The sequence below is a fragment of the Zootoca vivipara genome, chromosome 9, assembly GCF_963506605.1.
Source record: "Zootoca vivipara chromosome 9, rZooViv1.1, whole genome shotgun sequence".
Classification (NCBI taxonomy): Eukaryota; Metazoa; Chordata; class Lepidosauria; order Squamata; family Lacertidae; genus Zootoca; species Zootoca vivipara.
The window spans coordinates 62,981,153-63,002,972 of NC_083284.1; the positions used below are offsets into that span (position 1 = coordinate 62,981,153).

At 44.5% G+C, this 21,820-nt stretch overlaps 1 protein-coding gene across 2 annotated transcripts in view; it reads right to left on the minus strand.

Annotated features, from left to right (window-relative positions):
* The window catches only part of C9H4orf19 (chromosome 9 C4orf19 homolog), a 54,677-nt gene that overhangs the window by 18,746 nt on the left and 14,111 nt on the right, over positions 1 to 21,820 (minus strand). The window contains exon 2 of one of the 2 annotated variants that reach the window (XM_035111881.2): positions 4,348 to 4,565. The exons of the other annotated variant lie outside the window; for it this stretch is intronic. The gene's annotated coding sequence lies outside the window, so the exon portion shown is untranslated. The remainder of the gene's footprint in view (positions 1 to 4,347; positions 4,566 to 21,820) is intronic. 2 annotated transcript variants of the gene reach the window in all.

The following is a 21,820-nucleotide window of genomic DNA, read 5'->3' on the forward strand; positions in this document are numbered from 1 at the left end:
CAACACACACACACACATCACCCCACAATTTTAAGTGACAGAGGAAACCAAAATAAGCTTCTGCCCTCATCAGTAACACAGCTGGATGAATTGTAAGTCTCCTTATACAGTATGTTTATATCCCTATATCAGGCATAGGCAAACTCAGCCCTCCAGATTTTAAGGTGCTACTGAAGGAATTTTTTTATTCAGCCCTCCAGATGTTTTTGGACTACAACTCCCATCATCCCTAACAGGACCAGTGGTTAGGGATGATGGGAATTGTAGTCCCAAAACATCTGGAGGGCCGAGTTTGCCTGTGCCTGCCCTATATAAATGTTTGCAATTGATTGCTTCTTTGATTGACATCCATCCTGCTACGACTCAGAGCAAGTTGGTTTCACATCCATCCAGGAATTGTTTCCCCACCCCACTTTGGTAGTAATTGAGGAAGTGTTGCTTACTGCTGTTGGTGTTTTCCTTTAAATGGCTACAGCGGCACTCCCCACTTAACCCCACTTAACCTGGGAGTAAGCCCCACTGAATTCAGTAGGATTTACATCTGAGTAGACATGGTTAGGATTTCACTGTAGGTTCTGAAATAATAATAATTATTCTTGGAAAGAATGGTTCCACTGGCAACATGACTTCAAAAAAAATAATGAATGTTATCACCAGCTCTTTGTACGACAGAGGCGACCATAGTATCTCAGATATTAGATGGTGTGTGTCTATGGCCATACTAGGCTCAACAGCATGAAATAGGACATGGTTCTCCTTATGTCAGCAATGGTGGAGGGGTGTAGCCCATCCAAATTTCCATCCCATCTTCTTAGAGGAATAAAATATGCCTTGATTCTTCACCCTCCAGTTCTAGCAACTGTTTTATTTATCACATATACATTCCATTTCTCCTACAGCCTCCTCAGGCCAGTGTAAATGGGGATAAAACCCCTATGTTTTCCAATCCTGAGAGATGATCTCAGTGAACTTCATAATGGATCAGGATTTGAACCCAGATTTCCTAGCTCAGACTTCCTTGGCTACACTACACAGCCTTCCTGCTAAAGGTACCCCTGCTCTTTCCAGCTTTCTAATCATGCTGTATATAGGCAAATGAGATGGATTCCCTTTAGACTCTGCTGTTTGCTTTATCAACAGAACACTGTCTTTATTTGCATTTTTGAAGCACCACGGAACGGTAACAAAGAAATACAGATTGTCCAAGAGGTTACTGAACAGAAGCAAATGCAGCTTGATGTTCACTATACAGCAGGGTCAGTTTTTAGCTCATGGATAAAGAATTAATATAAACAAAATCGATTTCCACTCTGATTTTATTTAGAAATAGATGCCTTATGAGGAACGGCTTAGGGAGCTGGGTATGTTTAGCCTGGAGAAGAGAAGGTTAAGGGGTGATATGATAGCCATGTTCAAATATATAAAAGGATGTCATATAGAGGAGAGAGAAAGGTTGTTTTCTGCTGCTCCAGAGAAGCAGACACGGAGCAATGGATTCAAACTACAAGAAAGAAGATTCCACCTAAACCTTAGGAAGAACTTCCTGACAGTAAGAGCTGTTCAGCAGTGGAATTTGCTGCCAAGGAGTGTGGTGGAGTCTCTTTCTTTGGAGGTCTTTAAGCAGAGGCTTGACAGGCATATGTCAAGAATGCTTTGATGGTGTTTCCTGCTTGGCAGGGGGTTGGACTGGATGGCCCTTGTGGTCTCTTCCAACTCTGTGATTCTATGATTCTAAGGAATTGAGAGAATTGACCTTCAGGTGCTATTGTTCTCTCCCACTCAGACAAATAATTAGTCTGAGGTTCCAGTGGTGGGAAGTATGCATAATCACATATTCCTATTCCCTGGAATCATAAGCACACAACAACCATCTTCATCAAGCTTGATGAAAGGATTTTGTACCGCTGACTACTTATGGTGCTTCTTCCAGCAACTACAGAGTTACTGGAAATGACAGGCAAACTCAGATCTAGTCTGAGACATCTTAACAGCTGCAAACAGTTGCCCTGGGAATTAGGGTTCAGCAACCTCTTGCTTAACACCAAGGGTTCGAGGGGCACAGCTCTTGGACCATGTGAGATTAATTGATGCTTCCCCACAATATTGGTCCCCTGGCCTGGGGAGCTTATTGGATGGCTTAATTATGATATTATCGCTTGGCAGGCTGAATCAACCCCCCTGACAATATAAAGGTATTTTGTTTTCTTTTTAAAGGACCCCTGGATGCTTAAGTCCAATCCAAGGCAACTATGGGGTTGTGGTGCTCATTTCGCTTTCAGGCCAAGGGTGCCGGCGTTTGTCCGCAGACATGTGGCCAGCATGACTCAACTGCTTCTGGAGCAACAGAACAGACTGAAGCCAGAGCGCACGGATATGCCATTTACCTTCCCACCACAGCAGTACCTATTTATCTACTTGCACTGACGTGCTTTCGAACTGCTAGGTTGTCATGAGCTGGGGCAGAGCAACGAGAGCTCACCCCGTCGGGCAGATTTGAACCGCCGACCTTCTGGTCGGCAAGCTCAAGAGGCTCAGTGGTTTAGACCACAGGGCCCCAACTGTCCCTATTAACCATTGGGCAGCCTCTGTTTTCTGGAAGTTGTCCTTGGTAACATGCTCTCTATGTCACATTTTGTGAAGATGTTGGGACACCTATTAAAAAAAATTGATCTGTGTGCATACAGCATGAGGTTGCGTTCTGCAGGTTTCAGCTTGCAATGCTGGTATCTTTTATTTCTGTGTTTAGAGATTACACTTCCACCTTTACTAACACGGTTTACAAATTAAAAATATCATAAATGCATGGTTAAAAAAAAGATTTGTTTTTAAAAACCAGCAAGCCAAAATATTTACAATATCGGCAAACTGGTATTAGCTTTCAGAGGTGTAGCGTGGGTTGTTTTTGTTTTTGAATCAAAACCACCACCAGATGACAGAGCCTTTAAAGCTCTCCCGGTGTCCTCCAGTTGATTATACTGCAACTCCCATAAGACCAAGCCAACATGTGATGGCGGGAGGCAGTTCAAAACATCTTCATTTCCACCATGACTTACACCAAACCCCTGTGCTGGGACATTTGTTCTTTGATGGATTTTCTGCCACATTTCCAGTATTGGAGCTCCAATTTGGCTGCCATCTGAAAGCACACCACAGCTTTGTACCAGAGGCTAATTGCTGTCAGGATTTCCAAGCAACAACTCTCACCACACACACACACACACACACACACACACACACACACACACACACACACAGGAAGCACTGTTCTGAACCTGTTGGGTCAGCCTCACTACTTCTGACTTCATATTGTCCTTAAAGAAATAATTTGGGTAGCAATAATCCAATGATTATTACGCTTGTTTGCCTTCTGACAATATAATTTCAGATGTAAGGAAAGGCGAATCTCAGTGATGCCTACACAAAAAGAGATCCTTGTGTGATAAAGGATTGATTGTTGTTATTGTTGGCATGAGTCTGTCTCCAGAGACAATGGAGTGTGCCTCTGGGGGGTGAAGTCAAACCTCTGGAAAATCACAGCACCTACTGTAGCTGCAGAGACCTTTAACTCATATCTGCCGCCTCACACACAAGCCTGGGCAGCGTGGATCGAACGAACTCCTAGGGGCTGAGGTCCCTTCAGCCCCCAAATATTTGAGGGTGCCAAGTCCCCCCAAAGTTGATGGGCATTGCCATTCAAATGGTTTGTGTGCACCACATCTTGTGATCAATTATGTGGGATGGGGCCTGGTAGGATCATATGGAGGAGATGGTTCTCAAGATGTCCCGGTCCCAGGTAGTTTTAAGAGCTTTAAAAGATTAAGCTAGGTCCATAATATGCAACTGCACAACCAGTTTTGATTAAAAGGCAACTATCTGCAATATCTCCCAAAGTCCCAATCTTGCCAGTACTCCTTGAAGTTCCTCCAGGAAGCTGATAAGAACAGCCTTGGGCCATTTTGACAAGTTCAGAGTTATCTAGAAAAGCTATTGTTGTCTTAAGGCATACCCATTATGCTGAATATTGCTTCCTACAAGTTATAGACACAAACTTCCCCTGCTGATAAAATAAAAGATAAAATATGAAATATGTTCTTTCAGTTTCATTACAGCCCAGTGCTCTTCCTTCCTTCAGCCAAATATTCCACAGACAAATGACTGGTCGGGAACTTCAGTCAGAGAACTGAAGCATCCCCTCCAACTTTTCTCTGATGAAAAAGGACATATTATTATTACTACTATTATTATTATTTACACCCCACCCATCTGACTGGGTTGCCCCAGCCACTCTGGGTAGCTTCCAACATACTGGTATATAAAAATATAATAAAACATTAAACATCAAAAAACCTTTCCTATACAAGACTGCCTTCAGGTGGCTCAGGGGTCAGATTAACTTCATATCCTCCAACATTTATCTGATGAAAATAGGGACGTCCTAATGAAAAGCAGGATATTCCAGGATCAAAGCAGAAACCGGGATGGCTTCTGTAAATCTGGGACTGTCCTTAGAAAATAGGGGAACTTGGAGAGTCCACTGAAGGCCTAACACAAGAGTTCTCTGCCCCCTACAGATATAAGAACAGTTAAGTTTACTCAGGGTCTAAGGAATAATCTTCAGGTAACAGGGGAAACAGTGTTGATCAATCTATCCTTTAAACAGGGGCCCTGAGAATGTGTAGGTACGTTGCCTTGTTGTGATACTGTGTTGGAAATTCGTTTCCACCATCTGATCCTCATTCTTTTATTCTGACATGCTTATGAGCCCTGGAGGCCCCATATGAGCCAGAAAGGTGAGGCACAACACATTATAATTCATAAATCTCACCCCACATTTTCAATGAAAGAGAAAAATATTTATAAGTCTAAATGCCTCCTAGAAGACTTTTCCTTACAGAAAGAATGGGAAAATGTAGGTGTTGTTCAACTCCAACTCCCATTAGGCTTAGTCAGTATGGCCTATAGACTGGGAGTTGGATGATGGGAGTTAGAGTTCTGCAACATCTGGAAGGTAAACCCCATCCATCTGCCCTCCATCTCTGCCTTAAGGCGAATCACAAAACCCACAACAGAAGATCTTCTATTCATCACTTGTTGGCAAATGACATAAAGGTAAAGGTAAGGCACAACAGTGCTGGAGGAGACTCTTGAGAGTCCCATGGACTGCAAGAAGATCAAACCTATCCATTCTGAAGGAAATCAGCCCTGAGTGCTCACTGGAAGGACAGACCCTGAAGCTGAGGCTCCAATACTTTGACCACCTCATGAGAAGAGAAGACTCCCTGGAAAAGACCCTGATGTTGGGAAAGATGGAGGGCACAAGGAGAAGGGGACGACAGAGGACGAGATGGTTGGACAGTGTTCTCGAAGCTATGAACATGAGTTTGACCAAACTGCGGGAGGCAGTGGAAGACAGGAGTGCCTGGCGTGCTCTGGTCCATGGGGTCATGAAGAGTCGGACACGACTAAATGACTAAACAACAACAACAAGGTACAACAGTTAAGTCCAGTCGCAAACGACTCTGGGGTTGCGGCACTCATCTCGCTTTACTGGCCGAGGGAGCCGATGTTTGTCTGTAGACAGTTTTTCTGGGTCAAGTGGCCAGCATGTCTAAGCCGCTTCTGGTGAAACCATAGCAGCGCATGGAAACGCCATTTACCTTCCCACCAGAGCAATACCTATTTATCTACTTGCACTTTGATGTGCTTTTGAACTGCTAGATTGGCAGGAGCTGGTACTGAGCAACGGTAGCTCACCCCGTCGCAGGGATTCGAACCGCCGACCTTCCAATCAGCAAGCCCTAGGCTCAGTGGTTTAGAACACAGCACCACCCATGAGTCACAGCAGATACTATATGCCAGCCACTGAAAATTGTTGAGTCACGATCTCTTAGCCTAAATATTGCACTATGTGGAAATTACATGTCTGAAAAACAGGAAGCTCATCAGATCATTTGCTGACTGGCAAAAGCGCTGGTGCTAGACAACAGGGCAGAGTTGGGACAACAAGCATTTGAGTAGAATAAACATGCTCAGAAACTATGCATCCTCTTTTTTTGGGGGGGGGCAAATTGGCCTCAAGATCACACTTGAGGAAATTTCTGCCCCTTCTCTCTTACTGCATCTGCATGCTCTTTAGATTATATGTTGACAGGTTTCACTGCAGCTTAATTTGAACCATAGCTTACTCCTGGCATTTATTGTGAATGTAAAGATCTATATCTGTAATATATAAAGTTATAACAGAACATTTTCTATCTGAGTAATGCAGGCAAGCCTTTCAAGCACCATCGTTTAATAGTCACTAGACCCCCACATTACTAGGTTTAAAATGGAATGACTTTCAGAATAGAGGCCAGCTGACTTTATGCAGAGCAGACCCTTTCCATCTTCATTTTTTACGACTCTGAAGAGTCTGAAGACTCTGGAGTAGCCAGCACTGGCTCCTCCAGTTGTTTGTGGACTACATCTCCCATCAGCCCCAGTTTGCATAGCCTGCAACCAGGAATTATAGATGAGCACCATGTTGGCTGCTGCTGCAGTGCGTGTGTTAAGACCACATGGACCATGGATCTGCCTATGTTACCATGTCAAAAGCCTTTTCCATCATTTGATCACTGCATGGGTGGGATTATTTTTCCTACAACCACTGCGAATGACAAAAGTCCCAGAGATACTCACAATGCATTTTGAGCAGTTTTTGCTGGTTGTGAGTAATTGCCTACTGGTGGGGCAGCAGAAACCACTGAAGAAGTTTGGCATGGTGTCTTGACCAAGGCATGACATGAGCAGCCGACATGCAGAGGCCCAAGACCTTTGACAGATGTTTGATGTCCACATTGTCTTGGCCGAAATCAGTAGTGCTGCTGCTGACTTGATGTTGAGAACATGTGGCCAGGGAAATTTAAAGTTCAGATCAGCGTTGGATTTCAGGCAGTGTGGGCCGTTCCCCTGCACAGCGTGCTAAGCCAAGGGGTCGCAAAATTGAGAAGAACAATAATTGAGAAGATCCAGGTTTTTCCTTCAGCTGGAATGCACTTGAACTCACCTCTCAGGTGGGCACCATTTCCATTATAAGAGAACAAGGGAGGCATTCATAGTGAGTTCCAGCACCTCTTTTTCTAGAAAAATAGTACTGAGAAGACCCATTTGGGGATGCCAGATTTTGGCCTCACACAGGGCACCATATCTCAAAAGATTACCCAAGTTCACCCCTGCTCAGATCTCACTCCAGCCATATTGGAACAGGTAGCCTTGCACTAGCCACTATTATCTCAGCCTCAGCCACATATCTGCGTTGAAGCAATGATGATCCTGATTTACCTTGCTAGAATGCTGCAAGGCAGGCCTGTGCAATGTGTTGACCCACCAAACAGCACACCAGACACATGCTCTGGAAGTGACAGGCAGAAAACCTAAGGTTTACAAAGTTCCTGGGAGAAGAAAATTTGTGCATGTTAAGCCGTGTGGAGGAGGGCCTAGGGAGCATGTGGTGTGTGATGGGCAGGTAGATTATCCTATGCACATGCTCTAGATCAGGGTTTCCCCAGCTGTTTTTGGAGTACAACTCCCATCATCCCTAGCTAGCAGGACCAGTGATCAGGGATGGTGAGAATTGTAGTCCAAAAACAGCTGGAGACCCAAGTTGGGGAAACCCTGCTCTAGATCTTTGGTGGGAACTGTCAACGGTTTGAGAAGACGTGTGGCATGAGTGCTGTAAACTGCCGAGATATTTCTGTACCTCTCTATGAGGATTATATATATATATATATAAATGGAATTCTAGTTGATGGCAGTTCCTAGCACTTGCTATAATCTTCCATTTTGTTCCTGAATAAAATGTTCTCTCCATGTCACATGGTTGAAATCTCAATGAAAAATGCTAAGCCAGCTTTGGCACTTTGCTTAGCTGTGCTGCACTAAAGCCATAGCTGCCAGGTTATCCCTTTTTTTAAGGGATTTTCCCTTATGCTGAATAGGCTTCCTCACGAGAAAAGGGAAAACTTGGCAGCTATGACTAAAGCTCATGTCCCCACATCCCCTCAAAGCATAGGAATGAACTAAATTGTTGTCATCAAAGCCACAGTTGACTTGGCGTTTGACCTTTTGCAGTCTGTAGGGCAGGGAAGACCTGGATGTACATTGATGTGTTCAATTTTCATCTGGGACCAAATCCCAGAGCCTTGGATTGCTCAAGTCAGTCTCTCTTCTCTTGCAGGCTATAGAAAGATTTCCCTGCTTTCCTAAAGGAATGCGTTTCTTAAGGAAGTCTGACCCCAGACTGGGGCTCCTTTGTTATGCAGAGTTACATGAAACTAGCTTGTGCTCCCCTCCCCCCCAACCAAGTAGCATACCAGAATCCGTTTGAGGTAAGGATCAAGGAGGAATAGTACAGAGCTTAACCTTTTCATCCCTGATGTTGTGTGTGTTTGTGCGTGCGCTTCAAAAATTTATACCCCACTTTTAAAATAAAACTCAAAAGCAGCTTACAAAAAGAAATAAAATATAGCAAGTACCATTCAAATTACTAAAATCAGCATCATAAGGTAAAAAGATAAAGGAAAAGTAAAGGATCCCCTGGACGGTTAAGTCCAGTCAAAGGCGACTATCGGGTTGCAGCGCTCATCTTGCTTTCAGGCTGAGGGAGCCAGCGTTTGTCCACCAACAACTTTCTGGGTCATGTGGCCAGCATGACTAAACCGTTTCTGGCGCAACAGAACACCGTGATGGAAACCAGAGCGCACGGATATGCCATTTACCTTCCCACCACAGCAGTACCTATTTATCTACTTGCACTGGCGTACTTTCGAACTGCTAGGTTGGCAGGAGCTGGGGCAGAGCAACAGGAGCTCACCCCGTCACGGGGATTCGAACCGCCGACCTTCTGATCAGCAAGCCCAAGAGGCTCAGCAGTTTAGATCACAGTGCCACCCGCATCCCTATCTAATATCAGCATCATACATTGAAACCAAAAGCATGAATAAAACAATTCTGCATAAAAGCAGAGAGGCTGTACTTTAAACAATTGTGGGAGGGTTAGTTATACATCAGCTTTTATAGCTCAGTCCTTAGAGCAAGGAACTCAATGTCAGGGTCATGGGTTCAAAGGGTAAAAGATTACAGTACTGCATTGCTGGGGGTTGCACTAGATGCCCTCATGCCCTACAATTCTCTGATTCTTCCAAACACTGTTTCACACATAACGTAGTAGGTAACCCACGTATAGGTAAAAGGTAAAGGTAAAGGACCGCTAGACAGTTAAGTCCAGTCAAAGGCGACTATGGGGACGCAGTACTCATCTCACTTTCAGGCCAAGGGAGCCGGTGTTTGTCTACAGACAGCTTTCTGGGTCATGTCACCAGCATGACTAAACCACGTCTGGCACAACGGGACACTGTGACGGAAATCAGAGTGCACAGAAACGCCGTTCACCTTCCTGCCACAGCGGTACCTAGAGGCTCAGTGGTTTAGACCATAGCGCCACCTGCATCCCAGGTATGCCACTAGGTAAACACCTGACAGCCAGCCAGAGGCAAACTAGCCCTCTGATCAGCATGTCTGTGTATAATACGTATTTGTAACACTGTCATTATTGCATATTATCTTAAAATATCATATGTTAAAGGGCTACAACAAGCATTTGTTGCCTAATTTCATCAGGGAAAGGAGAGGGTTTGTGGTTTCTGGAGAAGACCTCTGGAGGCACATGTGAACCATGCTGCTAGTGTCTCCTGAGATTGATGAATGAGAAACAGAGACATCTCTTTAGTTTGTTAAAGGTAAAGGTAAAGGGACCCCTGACCATTAGGTCCAGTCGTGACCGACTCTGGGGTTGCGCGCTCATCTCGCATTATTGGCCGAGGGAGCCGGCGTATAGCTTCCAGGTCATGTGGCCAGCATGACAAAGCCGCTTCTGGCGAACCAGAGCAGCACAAGGAAACGCCGTTTACCTTCCCGCTATAGCGGTTCCTATATATCTACTTGCATTTTGACGTGCTTTCAAACTGCTAGGTTGGCAGGAGCTGGGACCAAGCAACGGGAGCTCACCCCGTCACAGGGATTCGAACTGCCGACCTTCTGATCAGCAAGCCCTAGGCTCAGTGGTTTAGCCCACAGCGCCTTTAAAAAGCTCTCCCAGATAGCTCTCATCAGCAGGACAGGAATTGCTTTGTCATAAAACATACAGAGTATTTCCTGAAGATTAACGACAAGACTGTGAGAAGAATATGCCAGAGCAATTTACAGCCAAGGGCTATGAACCCAAACCTGCTGGATCCTGATCCTTTTGGGTACTATTTTATGAATCGAAGCATCTTGTTTCCACATGTGACATTCAGAAAGAGGCAGGAAGAGGCGCAGCTGGAGCTTATCCCCCAGAGCTAAAAGCATAAAAAAACTCGCCAAGCTGGTCAGGCTGCTCTCACCATTTGGCTCCTCTTGCCTGACAGGGATAGTTGCTGCCTGGCCCAGTTCCATCTCCTTTCAGAACTGGATGAATACTTGTCTATCGCAAAGCAGCGATAATAGCTGTGTACACAGACAGGGAGCCTCCTGAGAGTTGCTGAAGATGGGGGGCAGTGAGCAGGTCACAGAGACTAGGCCAGTGATGGGCAACCTTTTCAGCTTAGTGTGTCAAAATTCGCCAAAAAACCGAGCATAACTCGGGTGGTGTGTCACTTCGAAGAAAAAACCGTAATTTTGCGATATTTATAGTTTAAATAACAAAAATGTATAATTTTCATATATAACTGTATTTAATAAACCAAAAACCAATTATTTAACCAAACCAAAAAAACCCTTATTTATCACAAAGTGCCCAGAGTTGTTGAGCTTTTGGGGGGGAGCTGCTGACCAAAGTTTTGCAGGTTTTTTGGCGGAATGCAAAAGTTGCTTTGCTTTTTTGGGGGAGGGTGCCCCAAAGCTGCTGCGCTTTTTTTGGGGGGGGGGAAGAAAACAGAAATAAATGACGGATAATACCTTCGCTGGAACTAACACGCAGCACCGACATAGTCTGCCAAAGCGCCAAAAAACCCAGCACAGAACGGGTTAAAAAATGAACACTGTTACACCCAGTCATCGTCTGCCAAAGCGCCAGAAAAAATAGCACAGAAAGGGTTAAAAAACCAACCTCTGGCTACCAGCAACAACAACAACAACAACAAAAAAGGATCCGGGTTTTGACAACGGGTTTTAGCAGCGGAGGCAAGCTGTAGCGTGAGGAGGAGTGGGAGATCAAATGGGGGGACGACAACAACAACAGAGCAATTGGGCTGATGGGGTGCGTGCCAGCAGTGAGGGCTCTGCGTGTCACGTCTGACACACGTGTCATAGGTTGGCCATCACTGGACTAGGCTGTAGTCCTGGCCTTTGGGCCTGCAGATTGCAAGGAAGAGGATGTTACACTTGGTCTTTGCTTCACTTTTCTCCTCAGCGATCATTTTCTACTGCTGTTGGTGAGGAAAAGAACCCCACAGCTAGTTGTGGAAACAGTCTGTGTAATAGTGGCACAGAAATAAGAGCAGCATTTGGAGAATCGAGGAAAGAATATTTGTCTTCCAGGGGCTTAGTGTGACCAGAGGACAATCTTGGGTATCTAAATCACATTGCAGCGTTAATGATTTATGTTGCAATGTTGGAAAGAACAGGGGACTAATGCCTCATTACAGCAGAGGAAAGTCCCCCTTTCCGGCAAAGCAGCCAGAGGCAACTTCACACATATTTGTAGGAATGGAATTATACTACTACTACTACTTTATTATTTATACCCCACCCATCTGGCTGGGTTTCTCCAGCCACTCTGGGCATCTCCCAACAGAATATTAAAAACATGATAAAACACCAGACATTGAAAACTTCCCTAAACAGGGCTGCCTTCAGATGTCTTCTAAAAGTTGGATAATTGTTTATTTCCTTGACATCTGATGGGGGGGGGGCGTTACACAAGGCGGGCGCCACTACTGAGAAGGCCCTCTGCCTGGTTCCCTGTAACGTCACTTCTTGCAGGGAGGGAACTGCCAGAAAGCATTCGGAGCTGGACCTCAGTGTCATGGCTGAACGGTGGGGGTAAAGATGCTCCTTCAGGTATACTGGGCCGAGGCCATTTAGGGCATTAAAGGTCAGCACCAACACTTTGAATTGTTCAAACATATCTGTTTTATTCCTGCTCCGTATGTGTCTTCAGCATAAGTTGTGAAAGGGCATATGACTTTGGCAAAGGCATTCTCTAGAGATGTGGTCAGGTTGCATGCAATGCAGGCTTACATGAGTAAAGAACAGGAGGGATGGCCACTCCACTCATGATAACATGTGTAGAGGACCTCCAGCTGAGTGACTTGTGGATGATAGTAGTGTAGAATTCTCCCTGTTGAATCAGTTCAATTAATTCCAGTTTGGATCTAGAAAGTGGTGGATCTCTCGTCTACGATTGCCATTCCTGAATTTCCTAAGCACTGAAACAATGAGAAATCACTCGAGGCGACAAGTGCCACTGGCTGTGGCTAACCTACATATTAGTGTCCTTGGTTCAAATGTCTACTTTGTCATGAACCAGGTACAGTCAAATCTCGGTTCCCAAATGCCTCCATTTTGGAATGTTTTGGCTCCCGAACGCCAAAACCTGGAAGTAAGTGTTCTGGTTTTTTAACATTTTTTGGAAGCCAAACGTCCAATGTGGTTTCTGCTTGAGTGCAGGAAGCTCCTACAGCCAATCAGAAACCATGCCTCGGTTGATGAACATTTCGGAAGCCAAATAGGCTTCTGGAACAGATTACGTTTGACTGTATAAGACAATAGAATGCAATAATTGCCACATCCTCTGGATTAGCTCCTCCATGTACAGGATCACAGAATTGTAGAGTTGGAAGGGACCATGTGAGTCATCTAGTCCAACCCCCTGAAACGCAGGAATCTTTCACCCAAAGTGGGGCTCAGAGTCTTTACCATTATAGTAAAGGTAAAGGTAAAGGGACCCCTGACCATTAGGTCCAGTTGTGACCGACTCTGGGGTTGCACGCTCATCTCGCACTATTGGCCGAGGGAGCTGGCATACAGCTTCCAGGTCATGTGGAGCGCTTCCGGCAAACCAGAGCAGCACACGGAAACGCCGTTTACCTTCCCGCTGTAGCGGTCCCTATTTATCTACTTGCACTTTGACGTGCTTTTGAACTGCTAGGTTGGCAGGACCATTATAGTACCATCTGTCTACCTTTTATGTGTCTCCTTTTTGAGATAAGGTCATATTAGTTTCTGACAACAGCAGGGCGAGTTGTAAATGAGGTTCTGCTGATATTCATGTAATTCCCAAGAAATTACAAGAAAGCATAATCAAATTGGTTTACTTCTGTGGGTGAGGAAACTATTTATGAAGGAGCCTAAGATGTAATCTATTTTGGTTCAGTCAGCATGGGAACAGTTCAGCTTTCAGAATGTAAGGTCAGAATTTTGCAATGATGATTTTGGGGGGGGGGTGTGTGCACTATGCTGACTAGTAGAAAGGCATAAGGTCTCATTTGCTAGTTTCTAATGCAGCTGCATTTCAAAAGGAAAAACAAAACAAAACACCAGGATACATAAGTGTCGAAAGTTTGCTTGCTATGGTAAAGAAATTTATTTTGGGCACCAAGATGTTGCAAGATCAGAGTTTGCACATGTGTTCCATGGAGATTTTATTAAACAATCCACAATACATCAAGCAGCTGTGGGGATAGTCATTTCTTTTGGAAGTGCAATGCGGGAAAAATATAATAGTTTTGAATTCCTCTGCTGAAGAAGCCGCTATCTCCTACTCCCATAACAGACTCTAACTAAAAAAGACAAATGACTGTTAATACACTGTGTTGTCCCATGTTCTTGAATACTTGCTAGGCGTGTTTTAACACTGATCATAAAATGCTCAGATTTTATGTAGCAATCTTCAAAACCTGAAGTGCTTTACGTTAATTGATTTAGTAATTCTTGCAGAAGCCCTCTAAATAGCCTATATAATCGTCCCCCCCCCCCTTTGGTGAAGTTTTTTCCTGTGTGTGAAAAAATGAACTGGCCCAGTTATAAGAGGAGGAAGTACCATGGGTTTGTATAGGTGGCTGCTGTTTTAATTCATTACCCAGCCTTCACCCTAAAGTCGTAGGGCAGGTTACAACAATCAAAACACACCATTTCCTGCATTCCAGAGGGTTGGACTAATATGATCTACAATTCTACGATTCTAACTTACAATCACAAAAACACAATCACAAAAACAGAGTGAGATCCAGCGCCGAGGGCCTTCTGGCGGTTCCCTTACTACAAGAAGCAAAGCTACAGGGAACCAGGCAGAGGGCCTTCTCGGTAGTGGCGCCCGCCCTGTGGAACGCCCTTCCATCGGAGGTCAAGGAGATAAACAACTACCTGACATTTAGAAAACACCTAAAGGCAGTCCTGTTTAGGGAAGTTTTTAATCTGTGATATTTTAATGTATTTTGGTATTTGTTGGAAGCCGCCCAGAGTGGCGGGGAAAACCCAGCCAGATGGGCGGGGCATGAATAAAGAAATAATCTTAAAACTATACACTGCAGACATCAAAATTCAAGGGTAAGAGGTGTGTTGTTATGGAGATGTAACAAGGTTGAAGGTACGTTTTATCATATGTGGCGGACTTATCTCTGGTGGACATATGTGATGGGGTAAAAGAATATTGGGAAATGATATATAATGAATTGGGGGTGGGGGGTGTTTAAAATTACCTTTCCAAAAAATAACAACAACAGAGTTCTTTTCGTTGGGGATAATTCAGAGGAAATTTCCCCAGGTGTCAAAAAAGGCTATTTATGTACGCTAGTACTGCGGCCTGTGTTTTGTTAGCCCCAAAATGGAAAATGAGCGAGGTCCCAACCAAAGAAGAATGGCAACTTAAATTGATGGCATACGCGCAGCCTGCGGACCTAACTTATAGAATAAGAGAACAAGAAGAATGCACGTTTAAAGAAGACAGGAAAATGTTTACTGAACATATGGGTGAATATTGTGTTCATTTAAAAACACTGGTAGCATTAAGATAAATTCAACAGTGTAAATAAGTTTTGATGGATGTAACAATGGATTAATGAATGGTTTCGTTCATGTAAAATATGCAGGGATGTATGGTATGCAAAACGAACCATGGAAAGAGAAGGCAAGTCATTGATTTAAGGTTGTTTGAATGAATATTTTGAAATGTAATTTAGAAAATTTAATCATACCTACCTACCTACCTACCTACCTACATAGAAAAGGAAGGAAGGAAGGAAGGAAGGAAGGAAGGAAGGAAGGAAGGAAGGAAGGAAGGAAGGAAGAAAAAAAGAAAGAAAGAAAGAAAGAAAGAAAGAAAGAAAGAAAGAAAGAAAGAAAGAAAGAAAGAAAGAAAGAAAGAAAGAAAGAGGTGTGTTGTCAACATTCACTGAAAATCATATCATGAAGTTTCCAGGTACCCTTCTGTGGGGAGAGAGTCCCACAACTTAAGAGTCTGCACAGCAAATGCCCTCTTACAGGGCACCCCACCCTGAGGTTCTGATGGAGGAGGAGCTACCAAAAGGGTTCTTTCCGCCGATAGTAACTCTCAATTATACATGCCAAGTCGGGGCAGGGTCAAATCAGGCATGAGGGTCAGAACATCCTGTTTTGCCACCAGGTGAAATGGGAAGTGTCCCTTGTCCTGTCCTGGCTCACCTGCGGCTGCTTGTCCCCACTTCCCTGCCTGCCATGCCACCTCCGCCACTGGTGGAGAAGTGCGCTAATTTTGACCAAGATCTTGCTCGAGACCATATAACACCAGTCGTGAAAGTTCTGTAATTATCACACATTGTTGGGACAATTGATTTCGGTTTTAGCAAGCTGCTGTTTACTTCTGCAGAGGACATTACAGTAACCAAAAGGATATTACTATAAGGATTTGTTAATGCCACAACCTGCCTTTTAACAAGGACAGGTAGTGTGGTGAACATACATGGAAGGGCAGAGTCCCAAACAAAGATTTGAGACTCTGTACTACATTTGCAGCAGCTTTGCACTCCTGTCTCGGAGATGTCTATGCTATCTTGGTCCTGGCTGCAGAATGGGAGATGGCAGGATGCTCAAGGGCATGCTCTATGGGCACCAGTCCCCCTGGCAGACCAACTCTGTTACAAAGATGTCTGCAAACATTACATAAATGCTGGCAACATCAACCGTGTAGCCCTTGCAGATGATCACAACACCTGGAGACAGACAGGTTGTACATCCGCAGCAGTAATCAGAGGAGGAATGGCAACTGGAAGGAGCACAGAGAGAAGAAACACCGAGGTGCATCTGCAGCAGCACAACCGGACACCTTCATCTGCCCCAGCTGCAACAAAACATGTCTCTCCTGTATCGGTCTCTACAGCCACAGCAGTTGCAACCCTCCAACGGTTTGACTTTACCTCTGAAGACATGTTCTGAGACAGACTGATGCCAACAGCAAGTGGTCTTTTGAATACAGAGCAAGTCAATCTGTTGCAAGTGGAAGAGAATGTTGGGCTTTGGGAATGCAGCTGCCTCTTCAGACTTGGCTTTGGGAGAACAGACCCTTCTAGAGACAGCAAGAAATATATCTATGCCTGCAGAACGCAAGCTTCATTTACCACTACAGAGGAACCTTGGTTCCCAAGCTTTATGCGTTCTGGGAGTCCGTTTGACTCCCAAAATGGTTCAAGAACCAAGACGCAGCTTCTGATTGGCTGCAGGAAACTCCTGCAGCCAATCAGAAGCCATGCCGGACATTTGGCTTCCGAAAAAGGCTCGCAAAGCGGAACAATTGCTTCCAGGTTTGCGGCGTTCTGGAGCCGATTTGTTTGGCATCTAAGCTGTTTGGGAACCAAGGTTCCACTGTAGTAGGAAAAGTATAGCACACATAGTGCATTGTGGGAGAGGTGGTGGTGTGTAGCTTAATTCTCTGCGTAGATTCGCATGTAACCTTGTGTGTGCTGCTTCCCTATAAGTTGCCTCAGTTTCCGACTCATGAATATAATAGCAATAATTAGGAATGAAAGCATTTGTGATAGTAATCATGCATTTCACTGAATAATTATTACTGCTTTGGCCGTGGCTCGAGTAAAACACTGATTAACACACGCTGTGCCTAAGGGAGCCAGGCCTATCAGATATCAGCTAACAGATACTGTATGCTTCCTGATTCTTCTGATATTACAAAACTACACATGACCCGCAATGGGTCAGCCAACCAAAAGACCTCTTCATAAGACCAAGGTCTTGTTTACATGTACGTATACATTATTTGATCACTGCGACCTAATGTGATGGATTGCATGTGTGAATGGTGAAAGGTCACAGAACAGAGCCTCCATCTCACATCATCTCCAAAGTAATGCTTTTCAGTGGAGCTGGTTCCACACATTCAGCTGTACATCATCAAATCGATCTCAATCTAGCCCAGGGGTCCCCAGACTAAGGCCCGCGGGCCTCATACAGCCCAAAGGCCTCTTTTATCTGGCCCATGATGACCGTGACGACCCCCGCTGCCCACTCTTAGTGGCGCGGTGTGGCACGGCTGCCCACTTCCGGGTCGGATGTGTGCCAGAAATAGCTTGTGCGCATGTGCTAGCGTCATTTCCGGTGCACTTCCAGGTCAGAGGACGCTCGTGCGCATGCGCACAACTATTCCCAGTGCTTCTCCCACCCGGAAGTATGTGAGAAATAGCATGTGCACTTGCGTATGGGTGCGTGCTCACGCGCCCCCCGCTGCCTTCTGGCCCGCCGCGCCAGAGGTGTGGTGGGCACCGGCCCAAAGCCAGGTAAGTTTGGGGACCCCTGATCTAGCCTATCTCATTAGGTTCTTAGAATAAAAATGGGGCAGTGTTCAAAAGAGTTTCTTGGTCAGCAGGTTAGTGGACCAGGCCCTTTTTATACCCTCAGCAGAAGAGTAAATAAGGCCTGGTTTTGTTGATTATTTATGAAGTGTAAGGTGGGTTCCCACAAGGCAAAACACAGTGATAACAGCAAGAATATTTATTGAACAAACAGAACTGGACAACAGGAGCAACGCAACTGCTTCTATACATTTCTGAAAGCCTGGGCCACTCCCGCTCCCAACGTGATTGGCTGTCCAAACTTCCAAGCTGCGAATCATAAGTCAGAGTTTAAGGGCCAATGGCAGAGGCCAAAGTCCTGAAATGTTCTGTGATTGGATAGCATGAATATCCAATCAGGGGTTCAGATTCCTTAGCTCAGGCAAACACAGACCACTGAATACATAACAATTTAATTCAGTGAGATAAATTGCAACTTGTTAAATTGACATTTAATTTTATTTATTCCCTCTTTTGCTCTTATAGCAAAGTGGTATGCCATGAAAGGTTAACTTAACAGAAGGAGATACCAAATAAAACTGCTTTAATCAAAGAAATCTCAGTCCGTGATGAACTTCATTGTATTTTGAGAGCAAAAAATCATGCATCTAGGGTCTTTATAGAACAGAATGCAACCATACTAGCTCTTGTACTTAGTTCACAACTGCTAGGAGATTATCTGCACCTATTGCAAACTGAAGGTTTGGAATAATTCAGTTTCAACTTGTGTTAGGAACATGAAATGAGTACAGTACCTCGCAAGACGAATGAGTCTTGCAATCTCATGGTGACTCCCAAGACGAATTCGTTTTGCGATAAATTTGTCTTGCGAATCGCGGTTTCCCATAGGAATGCATTGAAATTTAATTAATGTGTTCCTATGGGCAAAAAAAAAAAATTGCAATGCATTCCTATGGGAAACCACGATTCACAAGACGAATTTTTCGCAAAACGAATTGACTCACGGAACGATTAAATTCGGCTTGCGAGGCATCGCTGTATCTTCAGTTTTTCAGCATCTTCTCCACAACAAACTGGAACAAAATTGGGGGAAGGGATATGTCATGAAGTTTGCAGAACATCATGAGCCATGCTTTAGGAGACTTAAACAGGATTTTGAAAGGGGAAAAATAATCCTAACTCCCTAAAAACTAAATAGGATATATAGATAGGCAGTGAGAAGAGAAGAAAACAGTACTTCTTGTTGTTTTTTCCTAAGGAGACACAGATAACAGCTGAGATTGCATTTTCAGTGTACAGATTGCAAAACTTTAGAGAGGATTGTCATTTACTATCATCTCTCAAAGCTGGAAGGTAAACAGAAATGAAAATATTTCTGGGGTTCATTGGAACGCACTGCAACACTTTGTTCCATCTGCACTAAACCTATCGCTTCTTAGGCTAAGGGAAAAAATGGGCAGGATAGTTTAAAAAAATGGAAACAACAGCTGGATAACTTCAGCTGTATCTTTCCACTAAAGGGCACAATGCATGGAACCAATAATAGCCCCGAGGACAGAACATTCACCCTCAACTTGGGTTCAGATCCGAGACTTAGCTATTTTCCTGTTGGATGGCCTTAGGCAAATTGCTGCTTTAGGCCATTCCTCTGCAGAGCAGGAAAATAATGACAGAGTTATTGGCTATCAGGTAAGATAAAGACAAGCACTGAAGACATTTCCAGGTGTTGCATTGTTAACAAATCCTGGTTCTTGCTCACACTCTGCAATTAAATTCTATTTACACAGTGTACAAGTGCTTTGCAATGTGAATATCCAAGATGAGTCCATGGTCCATTGAGCCTACCATCTAGGGATGCAGGTGGTAAAGGTAAAGGTAAAGGGACCCCTGACCATTAGGTCCAGTCGTGACCGACTCTGGGGTTGCGCGCTCATCTCGCATTATTGGCCGAGGGAGCCGGCGTATAGCTTCCAGGTCATGTGGCCAGCATGACAAAGCCGCTTCTGGCAAACCAGAGCAGCACATGGAAACGCCGCTTACCTTCCCGCTGTAGCGGTTCCTATTTATCTACTTGCATTTTTGACGTGCTTTCGAACTGCTAGGTTGGCAGGAGCTGGGACCAAGCAACAGGAGCTCACCCCGTCACAGGGATTCGAACCGCCGACCTTCTGATCAGCAAGCCCTAGGCTCAGTGGTTTAACCACAGCGCCACCTGGGTCCCACAGCGCCACCTGGGTCCTGTGGCATAAACCACTGAGCCTTTTGGGCTTCCCGATCGGAAGGTTGGTGGTTTGAATCCCCACGACGGAGTGAGCTCCCGTTGCTCTGTCCCAGCTCCTGCCAACCTAGCAGTTCGAAAGCATGCCAGTGCAAGTAGATAAATAGGTACCGCTGCGGCGGGAAGGTAAACGGCATTTCCGTGTGCTCTGGTTTCTGTCACAGTGTCCCGTTGCGCCAGAAGCGGTTTAGTCCTGTTGGCCACATGACCCGGAAAGCTGTCTGTGGACAAACGCCAGCTCCTTTGGGCTGAAGCCAGATGAGCGCTGCAACCCCATAGTCGCTTTTGACTGGACTTAACTGTCCGGGGTCCTTTACTTTTTTACCTTACCATCTAACACAAAGGCCAAGAAGAGCTCACGAAGGATCACTCTGGCCTAGGGGATGTTACAGACTGGTGCTTTGGGATACACACAAAACTTTCCAGTTTCTTCTCCATTTGGCACAATCCCTACGCATCCAGTCCGGGTACACGCCAGCAACTGCTCAGCGTGAAAAGAAAGATTGCATACCCTCCAAATGTCCCTATAATTTTGAAGGAAAACGTCACCCATGCGCTTTAAATTCTTTAATTGCAATGCTTCAGCAGCCAGCCATTTTTAAGGAAACGTGGAGTATTTATTCCTTTATTGTAAATGGAGGCTTACACTGTCTACTGGTAAGTAAGTTCCACTATTCAATGAAGCTTACTCTCAGGTAACTGGGTAAAGGCTGTGCAGCAGTCTTACATTGTAACCCTAAGCATTTTTTCCTCAAAACTGAGTCCCACTGAGTTCAATAGGATTTTCTCTCTGGTATGTTCCTGATCATTCTCACAGTTTCCATCATCATCATCATCATCATCATCATCATCATCATCATCATCATTTCCTGCCATTTTCCATGACGGACTCAAGTCAGCTTACAGTTAAAAACTTTATCTGTGGAAGATGTTGCGCACAATCCCTTCCCTTGTACATTTTTTTATTTACAACAATCCTGTGAGGTAATTTTCATTGGATAAATGTGGAAGGTATGAGATTGTGGTCTCTCAATACTTTCCATGAAAATTGTTTCAAATCGGTCTATTCCCAGTCCACCATCATATTCAATTTTGTCTCTTTTTTATATAAAAAAGACAGGGTTTAACAACTGTGTAGAACATATAATTTAATCTGTATCTCATGCCTAAGATACTTTCCCCCCAATTGATTTCTCTCTCTCAAAAAGAATTTCCTTGACACATTTATGAGAGATGTGACAGGAGAACTTGCATTCTTATAAAGCCACAACCATTTGGAGTAAAATGTTCAAATCCAAGCAATTGTGTCTTAGTGAATCGGCAAAGCCACTTAATTGACCCAAGGGGCAGGTGCAATACAGGGGGGGGGGGAACTATAATGGTGAGGCCTCTGTGAAGCACAGTTTCTATTTCCATCCTGCTATTGAATGGAAAGGTGTTTGATTTCTTTATCTTAATGTTATTTACAGTCTTTTGCAGTCCTGCACTGGAACAATGCTTAAAAGCTGAAGAAAACATTTGTTCCTTTAAGAGATTTAGCATTGTCTGGAGTCCGGCCAACTAGCCATTTAATCCATTTTTCCTTCTCAAGAAGAATAGGCTCTCTGTTCACCTAAAGTTACCAACAAAAAGTGAGGCTCCAGCCTAGCGAGGGTAGCTTGTGATACCACATGTTCAGAAGTAGTATGTAAACTTTTCCAATGAGGTCTTGTTTTTAAACTTCACGGTGCCAATGAACGGGAGTGGC